This window comes from Hippopotamus amphibius, chromosome 6 (genome assembly GCF_030028045.1).
Source record: "Hippopotamus amphibius kiboko isolate mHipAmp2 chromosome 6, mHipAmp2.hap2, whole genome shotgun sequence".
NCBI classification, from domain to species: Eukaryota; Metazoa; Chordata; class Mammalia; order Artiodactyla; family Hippopotamidae; genus Hippopotamus; species Hippopotamus amphibius.
This window is the reverse complement of record NC_080191.1, coordinates 43,400,359-43,411,319: the sequence shown is the minus strand read 5'-3', so window position 1 is coordinate 43,411,319 and position 10,961 is coordinate 43,400,359. Positions and strand designations below refer to the sequence as shown.

The 10,961-nt window shown below is 41.6% G+C and overlaps 1 pseudogene; it reads right to left on the bottom strand.

Moving 5' to 3' along the window:
• Window positions 1–3,548: 3,548 nt before the first annotated feature.
• Window positions 3,549–4,479, bottom strand: LOC130855097 (heterogeneous nuclear ribonucleoprotein A1-like; annotated as a pseudogene).
• Window positions 4,480–10,961: the final 6,482 nt, after the last annotated feature.

The window sequence follows — 10,961 nt, the reverse complement described above, 5'->3', positions numbered from 1 at the left end:
AGAAGATCAATGGGCTTTAGGTGAGGGAGGAACTAAAGGAAAAGAGGGCTGGTGGAAGCTTCCAGACCAAAGACTCTTCATCCCCAGTGCTATAGCAGTCCAGCTGGTGAAGCAACACCATGAGACAACTCACTTAGGGACAACTGCACTAGAAAGTCTACTGAGCTGCTACTATTTCGTTCCTAAGCTTCCAACCCTGTGTGCCCAGATCAGTGCTAGGTGCGTGACTTGTGCACGAAACAATGCCAGCCAAAGACCAAGACCCAGCCCAGGGGTGCAGACAGTTGGGACATTGCCCTTTGAAGATTTAGAAGTGGACTTTACTGAAGTCAAGCCTTACCAAGGCTATAAGTATTTACTTGTGATAGTCTGCACCTACTCAGGATGGGCTGAGGCCTACCCCATGCACACTGAACAGGCACGAGAGGTGGCCAAGGCCCTACTAAGAGACATAGTCCCCAGATATGGGCTACTTCTCTCCAGGGGGTCTGACAATGGGCCAGCCTTTGTGTGTGAGATAGGTCAGATTTTGCCCAAGACACTGAGAGTCAAATGGAAGCTCCACACCGCTTACAGACCACAAAGCTCAGGGAAAGTTGAGTGCATGAATCGGACCCTCAAGACTACGTTAGCTAAGCTCTGTAAGGAGACCCAATTACCTTGGGTCGACATGCTACCCCTAGCCTTACTTCTAGCCTGATGCACCACGAGGTCCTCAGGCTATTCTCCCTTTGAGATCTTATACGGGAGACCTCCTCCAGTAATAGGGAAGCTCAAGGGAGACCCCTAACAACTAGCAGACCTGGAGATGTCTCGACACCTCCAGGCCCTGGGAAAGATCTTTCGCTGTATTACTCGAGAAACCTTAGAAAGGACTCCCATTCCCTTGGGCAATTGGGTTCATCCCTATCAGCCAGGAGATGAGGTGTGGGTACAAGATTGGAGGAAGGAACTACTTCAGCCAGTTTGGACTGGCCCTCATACTGTCATCCTGGCAACCCCTACTGCTGTTAAAGTTACAGGAGTCACCCCGTGGATCCCCCACACCCGGGTGAAGAGAGCAGCACTTCTAGAAGGGCGAGCGACCTGGACTGCCAAAGCTCATCTGAACCAGCCGCTTTGGATCTTCCTATGGAGACAACCGAGTCCCATCTGAGATCTTCAGCCCTGCTCCAGTCACTCCAGGGCTGACTGGTCTATGCACAGTGGAAGCTTGAGGAATTCAACAAGGGACATCTGAGAGTCAGGGTTACGATGGCACCCTGCCTTGTAAGGACTGGTTGCACCACTGGACTTGATGTTTTCTATAGGCTAAACACAAGGCATTGTATTGGCTATAATCTACCCAAAGGTAATGGAAACCCGGAGAACTATTCGCAGGTTGGTTTTCTTACCTAGGGGGATTCAAAACTCTTGTGGGAATAGTCCTACTCCTCCTTGGGACCTGTCTCCTTTTACCTTGCCTCTTGCCCTTATTCATGAGGGTAGTTTCCAGCCTAGCTGAGGCCACCGTGGATAGGAGGGCCACCGCATGTCTCCTAGCCCTAAGAGGTTATCATCCCCTGGGCTTAGAAGATCAAGAAGTTGATGCCTTATAAGATTTAAGGGGCATCAAGAGGGGGGATTGAAGAGGAAAGTTAGAAACTTACACCCAGCTAAAAATAACTCCATGCTTGTTTTGCTTTTGTGAAATATGCTTGCTGTGTGGAGAAAAACAGAAAAACAGGATGACCTAACAATTCGATGTTAACTTTAAGATGTTTTGCTAAAAAAAGGAATGTTCTGCACCTGCTCTTGTAAGTTTCTGTTTGGAAACTTCCATGCTTTGTAAACATGTGCACTATAAAACTAAAGCTCACCCTGAGTTTGGGCCCAGAACTTTGGAGCATTAGCTCATCTGGGGCCACTGGCTTAATAAACCTGAGTTCTCCAACCCTCTGAGTGTGGTGCTTGGTTTCTCGACAGACCGATTTCTGCAATATTTCAACCACCTTTAGTCTACCTGTCTTATTAGTATTTGGTCAGAGTCCTTCCATAAAACAGGAAAGGCCACACTCAGCTGTAAGGATGCAGCTTAATCCCAGATCGCTTTATGCAAAGGAGGCTTTGAGTGGCTTTCCAGGACCAAGATAAAAATAAAATCAAGAATAAATAAAATCCAAGTTCTTGGTGCTTTTCAAGCTGCTCTAAGACAAAGCATTTCCCTTCCATTGTGACAGTATGATTACAATGGGATCACAGCAGCCATGGTTCCCAGCAAGAGCGTAAGAGAAGGAAAAGAGCAGAGAGAAGCAGGAAGTCAAGGACAGCAGTGGAGGGAGGAATCCAGAAGAACTGGGTGTCAACATGTGACCTAAAGGAGAAACAGACGAACAGACATTAATGCTCTGCACACCAAGAATAGATTATTCTTAGCATCTGTCCATAAACATGTGAAAAGTAAAAGTGATAAATTAAGATCAAAGATGCAAAAAATTTTTCATGAAGTGGGAGGGAGGCATTTGCAAGGTATAAACGATCTAGTACTCAGAAAATCTGGGGAAATTGGAAAATTAAATTAAGAATAAAAGTAGTCTGGGGACTCCCCTGGTGGCACAGTGGTTAAGAACCCACCTGCCAATGCAGGGGACAAGGTTTCAGGCTCTGGTCCGGGAAGATCCCACATGTCGAGGAGCAACTAAGTCCATGTGCCACAACTACTGAGCCAGTGTGCTGCAACTACTGAAGCCTGCCTGCCTGGAGCCCATGTTCTGCAACAAGAGAAGCCACCGCAATGAGAAGCCTAGGCACTGCAGCGAAGGGCAGCCCCCACTCACTGAAACTAGAGAAAGCTCGTGTACAGCAATGAACACACAACACAGCCAATAAATACATTAATTAACTAAAAAAAAAATGAATATAAGTAGTCTGAAATTTGGAGAATAAAAGAGAGAAAATGTTCAGGTTCCTGAAGGAAAAAGGTCAGGAAAAGATTAAAAGGTATGAAGTGAAGCAGAAGAAAGCAATACAGTTCTTACTGAGAAGAGTCAGAAAAGACAGGAGTTTATAACAATGTTAAGAGAAGCAATGGAAGAGAATATGAGAATATGAGAAATTTAGAAACCTCCTACTAATTTAGAACTATGTGCATATTTTCCTAGGGTTAATGTTTACTCATTCACTTCAATGCCAATGCATGTTTTATTTATTTATATTTTTATTTATTTATTTTTAAAGACATTTATTCAGCGTCATGACCAGATTATTACATTTAGCAATCAACAGCATGGGTGCAAAAAAAAAAACCTACATTAAAACCCTTTGTTGGAATGTTTTACACTTGCCACAGAACAGAAACTAAAATAACCTGTTATACAATTAGTCACAAATACAGTCCTCGAGGTTTTTTTGCCCATACACGTGAGTATTGTCTAGAACATGTCTTCTTTGTAGCAGCCAGGCCCTGCCACCGCGGTGCTTGGCTGAGTTAACAAATCTTTTGTAACCTGAAGCTTCCCTGTCACTTCCCTGGCTCTCCTCTCCTGCTACGCTTTGTTTCCTGGCAGTAATTAAAACCTTCTGCCACTGACATGGCTACTGCTGCTGCTGGACCCGCCATGGCCACCTTGGTTTTGCGGTTTGGCAAAGCATTGGCCTCTACCACCACCGGGGTCAGAACTTCTGCCTCCAAAGTTTCCTCCTTTCATGGGTCCAAAATTTGAAGATTGATTGTTGTAACTGCCAAAATCATTGTCGCTTCTGCCACCTCCAAATGTGCTTCCATCATTACCAAACCCATTATAGCCATCCCCACTGCCACCATATACACCACCACCACTGCTGCCACCAAAGCCACCTCGACCACTGAAGTTTCCTGCACCCCAAAATTGTTATTCCCACCAAAACCACCACCGAGGTCTCCAGACCACTTCGACCCCTTTGGCTGGATGAAGCACTAGCCATCTCTTGCTTAGATAGGGCTTTCCTTCCTTCACAGTGTGGTGCTTCTGAACGACAGTCTTGTCTACGGAGTCATGACCATCAAAGGTTACGAAAGCAAAGCCTCTCTTTTTGCCACTGTCTCAGTCAATCATGATTTCAATCACCTCAATTTTCCCCTACTATTCAAAATAATCTCTTAGGTGATGTTCCTCAGTGTCTTCTTTAATGCCACCAACAGAAATCTTTTTCACGGGTAAGTGGGCACCAGGTCTCTGAGAATCTTCTCTTGAGATGACCCTCTTTGGTTCCACAACTCTTCCATCCACCTTGTGTGGCCTTGCGTCCATGGCCACATCCACATCCTCCACAGTGGCATGTGTGACACACTCGAAGCCTCTGGAGCACTGGGTGTGTGGATCCCTATGACCACACAGTCTGTGAGCCTTCCTCATGGCTCAGAATGGCTCCTCAGACCCTCATCAGTTGTTTCAGAGCTCAAACCTCCCCTGAAGAGCTTCTGCAGCTGGTCAGCTCTTTGGGAGACTCTGACTTAGACATGACGGCAGTGGAAGGAGGTGGGGGTGGGGAGACACATCAAGATGCTTACTTGGCCTCATCCACGGGCAGAAAGGAGTAATCTAACGAACGTATCTCCCCATGCATGTTTTAAATAGTGAGATATTTATAGGGCACTTACTCTGTGTTAAGAGCTGTTTGATCATCTGAGGTCTAACTGAAAAAGCAAACAAACAAAAAGTTTCTGTATTCAAAGAACTAAATCTAACTGGAAGAATGCAACAAAACCAGAAACAGCTGTGATGCAATTAGTTTACTGGTGCAGATGGATGACAGAGAACATGAGTCTGGTGGTTGCAGGAATGTCTGGAGCAGGCGTGGCAAAAGGGCAGGACCTGACTTGAATAAAAAGAAGAGGAGGGGGGAAGGGAAGGGTGAAGAGGAGAGAAGAGGAGGGGCTATTGTAGCCCCGACGCTCTTGCACCCCTAAGGCTAGCACTGTGGCTGGCCTTTTATAGAGGATCAGTAGTGTTTGTTCGTAAAAGGTTGGAAGATGGGTGGGGGAGGGGCACAGCTGAGCTGTCTCAGGAGAAAGCGAGGAAACATATCTAGAAACATGACAGGGGAAGCAGATTATGGAGGTGCTCACAGGTAGGCAGAGAGAGTTTAGATTTGATAGAGTAAGAAATAGAACTCCACTAAGAGTTTTCATTTTATTTTATTATTATTATTATTATTATTATTATTATTATTATTATGGCTGCGTTAGATCTTCATTGCTGCACACGGGCTTTCTCTAGTTGCAGTGAGCCGGGGCTACTCTTCGTTGTGATGCATGGGCTTCTCATTGCAGCGGCTTCTCTTGTTGCAAAGCACGGGCTCTAGGCAGACGGGCTTCAGTAGTTGTGGCTCACAGGCTTAGTTGCTCCAAGGCATGTGGGATCTTCCCAGACCAGGCATCAAACCCGTGTCCCCTGCATTGGCGAGTGGATTCTTAACCACCGTGCCACCAGGGAAGTTCCTCATTTTATTTTTTAAATTAACATAAAATAGACTGTTTTGTGTGTGTACAGATCTATGAATTTTAACACGTATGTATACCTTTAATCTACCACCATAACCAAGACAAAAGCCAATGTTATCACTCCAAAAGTCTCCCCTGTGCTCTCCCTTTGTGGTCACACCTTTCTCCCTTCCCTAACCTCTGGCAACCACCGGTGTGTTCTCCCTCACTCTAGTTTGTCCTTTTGAGAATGTCATATAAATAGAATTATACTGTATGTAACCTTTTGAGACTGGCTTCTTTCACTCAGCTTAATGCTTTTGAGATTCTTCCAAGTTGTTATGTATATTAATAGTTTATTCCTTGCTGAGTAGTATTCCATTGTACTCATCTGCTAAATTAAGACGTTTGGTTTGTTTCCAGTTTTTGATTAGGGAGAGATCTGCTATAAACATTTATGTACAGGTTTCTGTGTAAACATAAGTTTTTATTTCTTTAGGATAAGTACCCCTGGCGTGGTATTTCTAAGTCATGGTTACTGTATGTTTAACTTTATAAGAAACTGCTAAACTGATTTCCATTTTGTGTTTCCACCAGAAATGTGTAACAATTCCGGTTGTTCTGCATCTTTGCCAGTATTTCATATTACTAGTGTTTTTTATTTTAGCCATAAAATAGCTGTGTTACATATTGTGGTTTTATTGATTTACTTATTTAATTTTTTTTAAATTTTTTTATTTGGCTGCATTGGGTCTTTGTTGCTGTGCATGAGCTTTCTCTAGTTGTGGTGAGCAGGGGCTACTCTTCATTGCAGTGTGTGGGTTTCTCATTGTGGTGGCTTCTCTTGTTGAGGAGCACAGGCTCTAGGCATGTGGGCTCAGTAGTTGTGGCATGTGGGGTCAATAGTTGTGGCTCACGGGTTCTAGAGCCCAGGCTCAGTAGTTGTGGCGCACAGGCTTAGTTGCATGTGGGATCTTCCCAGATCAGGGACTGAGCCCATGTGCCCTGCATTGGCAGGCGGATTCTCAACCAGGGAAGTCCCCATACTATGGTTTTAATGTGCATTTACCACTAGCAATTGAGGTTGAATTTTTTTTCATGGGCTAGTTTGCTTCTGTTATACCCTCTTTGGTGAAGTGTCTCTTTAAAAAGTCTTTTGGTCATTTATTTTTTCTTTCTTAGCTGGTTGTTTGTTTTTTTTTTTTTACTGTTGAACTTTGAGCATTCTTTACATATTCTACTAACAAGTCCTGTCTTAGATATATGATTTACAAATATTTTCCCCCAGCTTGTCACGTCTCTTTTCTGTCTTTCACAAAGCCAAAATGTTTAATTTTGATCAAGTTTAATTTATCAATTTTTAATTTTATGGATCCTGTTTTTTTGGTTTTGTATTTAAGAACTTATAGAAGAGGAAAGAATTCTTTTTCTTACTACTTTCCTAGGTTCTCCTGGTGGGGTCTGTAAATTGAACTGACAAAGAAATAGACTAACAAGAAAAAAGTATACAAAGGTGTTTAATGTAAGTTTAATGTAACATGGGATTATTCAGAGGGAAATGGAGACCTGAAGAAGCAGTTAAACCTGAGCACGTGTGTACTTGGTCTGGTGAAGAGTGAAAAATCGTGGGCAAACGTGAGGCTACAAAGGCTATGAGCTGAGGGCAGTAAGCTGGGGGAAACCTAGCACGTTTGTTTAGATTCCCCTGGGTGTCCCTCTGTCTTCAGAGATAAGAATGCTCCTTTCTTCCACATGAGGGTCTTACAATCTACTTCCGAGGAGAAGGAGGAAGTCAGAGAATCCTTCTCAGATTCCTTCAGCTTAAAATATTCAGTATGCCCAGCAGCCACAGTTTAGGGTAGGATGTTTTGAACCTTGTCAACCTCTTTCCCTAAGCCCAGGTTATGAAGATATTTACCTATATCTTTTTTCTAGAAGTTTTATCGTTTTACATTTTACATTTAAGCCTCTGATCTACTTTGACTTAATTGTTGTTTAAAGTGTGAGGATTAGGTCAAAGTTTTTTGGTTGTTGTTGCTGTTCTTTTCGCCTGTGTGGGTCCAGTTGTTGTAACACCATTTTCTGCAATAGTACTCTAGAACACTATTAGAAATCCTAGAATTTCCTTTGTATTTTGTCAAAGGTCAATTGATCATATTTATATGGTATATCTATTTATAAATTCACTATTCTGTTCCATTAATCTACATAACTGTCCTTTTGCCAATACAAAATGTGTTGTTTACTGTGGCCTTAGAGTAAGTCTTAAAATGAAGTAGTGTGATCCCTTCAGTTTTATTCTTCTGTTTTCAAAATTGTTTGAGCTATTCTGGTTTCTGTGTCTTTCCATATCAATTTCAGTATTGACTTGTTTATATCTTCAAAAGATACACCTGGGACTTTGATTGGGATTCCTTTAAATCTGTAGATTAATTTGAGGAGAATTGACATCTTCACTAAGTTTTTGAATAAAAGAGTGAAATGATCACTGTTCACCTCTGGGAACTTCATTTGCATAGGGAAGATAGATGGAGGTCATTTTTATATTTTCTGTACTATTCCCAGCCTAAAAGAACTGCTGAGGGACTTCCCTGGTATTGCAGTGGGTAAAAATCTGCACTCCCAATTCAGGGGCCCTGGGTTCGATCCCTGGTTGGGGAACTAGATCCCACACGCATGCCGCAACAAAGATGCCACATGCTGCAACTAAGACCTGGCATAGCCAAAATCAATAAAATAAAATAAAATAAAATAAAAATAATAAAAGAACTGCTGAGCCTAGAAACCCACTCACCTTGACCTCTGGTCCATTAGGAACAAGAGGCTCCGGTCACCCTTCAAAGTTTACCCCCATGCCTTTAAAACAGTTGTTTGTTTTTGGAGATTTCTCTTACTAGTTCTATTAATACAAGTTTGACATCTTATATGGGCCAGACCTCCAGCACATGCTTGTTCAATTGTCTTACTACACTCCCATGGACCAAGATGCTTTAGTTCTAGCCTCTAACTCCTTATGTAGAAAAAAATGCACACAATAATTAATATGTTTATAATCTGAAACAGCAGGGAGACAATCTTGTCTAATTTAAGGTCAAAAAGAAATGGGAGCTGTAGATATCTGGTCTCTCAGGGACCTATTGTGTGGTCTTGAGAAAGACAGCGTTTGACCTTCATCTTTGCAACAGAGCTAAGACTAACAATATTTACGAGGAACAGCTAGTCAAGGCAGAAAGGGTTATAGTTTTTAGGAGAAAGTAAATGTTCAAACCGTAGCCTTGTTTGGTCTTAACCTGTATTCACAGGGCCAAAGTAAAGCGTTTTTGTTTGTTTATTTTATCACTTTTTAAAATGACCAAGTTGAAAGGATAGTAAATCTACCCCAACTTTATCATGACAAAGTATAGCTACAAAAGCAGCCTTCCGAGTTGCATGAAGATGGCTAGAGCATGAAAAGAGAGTTTGTATCACTCTTTCAATGGCAAAAACTACCTGTAATTATTTCCTCAGTGGGGCTGCATAAAGCTTGAATTCCATTTAATCTTATAGTAAACAATTTCTATATTTCATGTCATGGATTAGAATGAAAATGGAGATAGTTCATCAACACTGATCTGCGATATAAAAAAGAACAGTGAAGCCGAGGGTATGAGAGTGCATAAAAATGTTTTGTGTTCTGACCAGTACATTGCTTTAAAAAAATTTTACAGTCAGGCCCAATTGTTCATTCTCACCATGCAGAAGATACTCACATATTCATTTTTAAAAGGGCAAATCAACCATAATTCAGTTTATAAACTGTGAAGCTGGTTGCGAATGTCTGGATGAATATTCATTAGAATCTCTTAATCTGCCATCGACTGTGATTCATTAGGCATATGTAAATATCATTCACTTTAATTGCCCCTAAACTGACTTAACATAATATTGTCATTAGCAAATTATTAGTTATTTGTGTAACTAATGGTACATTATGGTGTGCACGTTAAATCTCCAAATATATGACTACAATTATGATGATGTTTTATGCTGGGGGCTTTCTAAACTATTTGATGAAATATAATGGAGTCAAATCAAATCTGTTATGTTAATAGGACAGTTGCAGAACTTTTTTCTGCACCTTGGTGCTGTTCTCATGTCCCGGCTACTCACTCTTCCTGACACTTGACTTGCTCTAAGTTCTTTCTATTGTCTTGTCTGCACCAAAGGTCTCAGGAATGACCTCAACTCTGTTCTCCCACGTTTTACGTCATGGGCTCCATTCCAGTTCGCTTTTAGTAAAAGTGACTCTTTTCAAAAATATTCACTCATTGAAATGAGGCACACAATACAAAATAAACAAAGAAAGTACAGAAGACCCTCCTGAACATGGATGGAAAGGGCCAGGACTAGCATGTAATTTCACCGACTCATAGGAACTTCACTGTCTGTGATTGGAAGGCAGCAATTTCCGTATAAATTCATCAAATGGTGAGCTGTGTTGCAGCTGTTTTCTCCACAGTCATCATCTGGGAAGAATTTGGTACTACCCAGGAACCTGCTTGCATTCTCAGCATTGCTCTTCCTGAAAATTTTGTCCACCTGACCCTCCATCTCCCCAAAGTGCTTGCTTTACAATGATGTCACATAGAAAAGGACTTTCTCTAATCGCAATCTCCGTAGCAATATCACCACATTTGTTTTTCAGAGAAAATCCCCCACCTTCATCGTTTACATTTATTACAGATTCATTCAGCGAGTTCCCAGGAATAAAGTTGACCCAGCACACTGGCAAGGAAGCCTACCATTAGTGTTCCTTTAGTCTCTGTTAATTGCCTAACTGGTGACAGGAATATGTTAATACAAAATGAGCTAACAGAGTCAGGGAAGTCTTTTATCATGTTGCCCTCCTAAATATTGGTACATTAACAGGCCATTGATGTTTATAAACAGAGATTCAGACAAATGCATGTTCCTGTCTTTGATAACACTCTAGATTAATTGCCATTTCATCTTAATTTAATAAGCAATCCTTTTTGGTAAAAAAAATGCTTACACATGAAAAGAAATTATTGAGATAATGACAGCATAATGAATATAGATGGTGGTACAAATCTCCTGAAGAGATACCAACAATCCAGAAACATGGTCAAGCATTATTGTATTTAAAATAAAGCAAATTTTTCAGTCTAACATCCTTCAGGTTTAACACTACTGCCATAAAGTAAAACAATTCTGGTGATTCTGATTGATGGTGAGTGACTGAAACCCTCCACCCAAGAAGAGGAGTCGTGAGTTTCAGGGATCTCTTCTAGCCCATATCAGTCCTCCCATTTTACAAGGTGGTCTGTTGAAGTACTTCTTCTATGATCTACGTACTTCTGACATAACACCTAATATCTTCTGGTTCACACGATGCCTGCCTCCTCTGTAGGCTATCAGTTCCACAAAGTCAAGGACTTTGTATTTATTACAAAGGTTGGCAAATAGGCCAAATTTGGTCTACCACCTGTTTTTATAAATAAAGTTGATTGGAACACAGCCG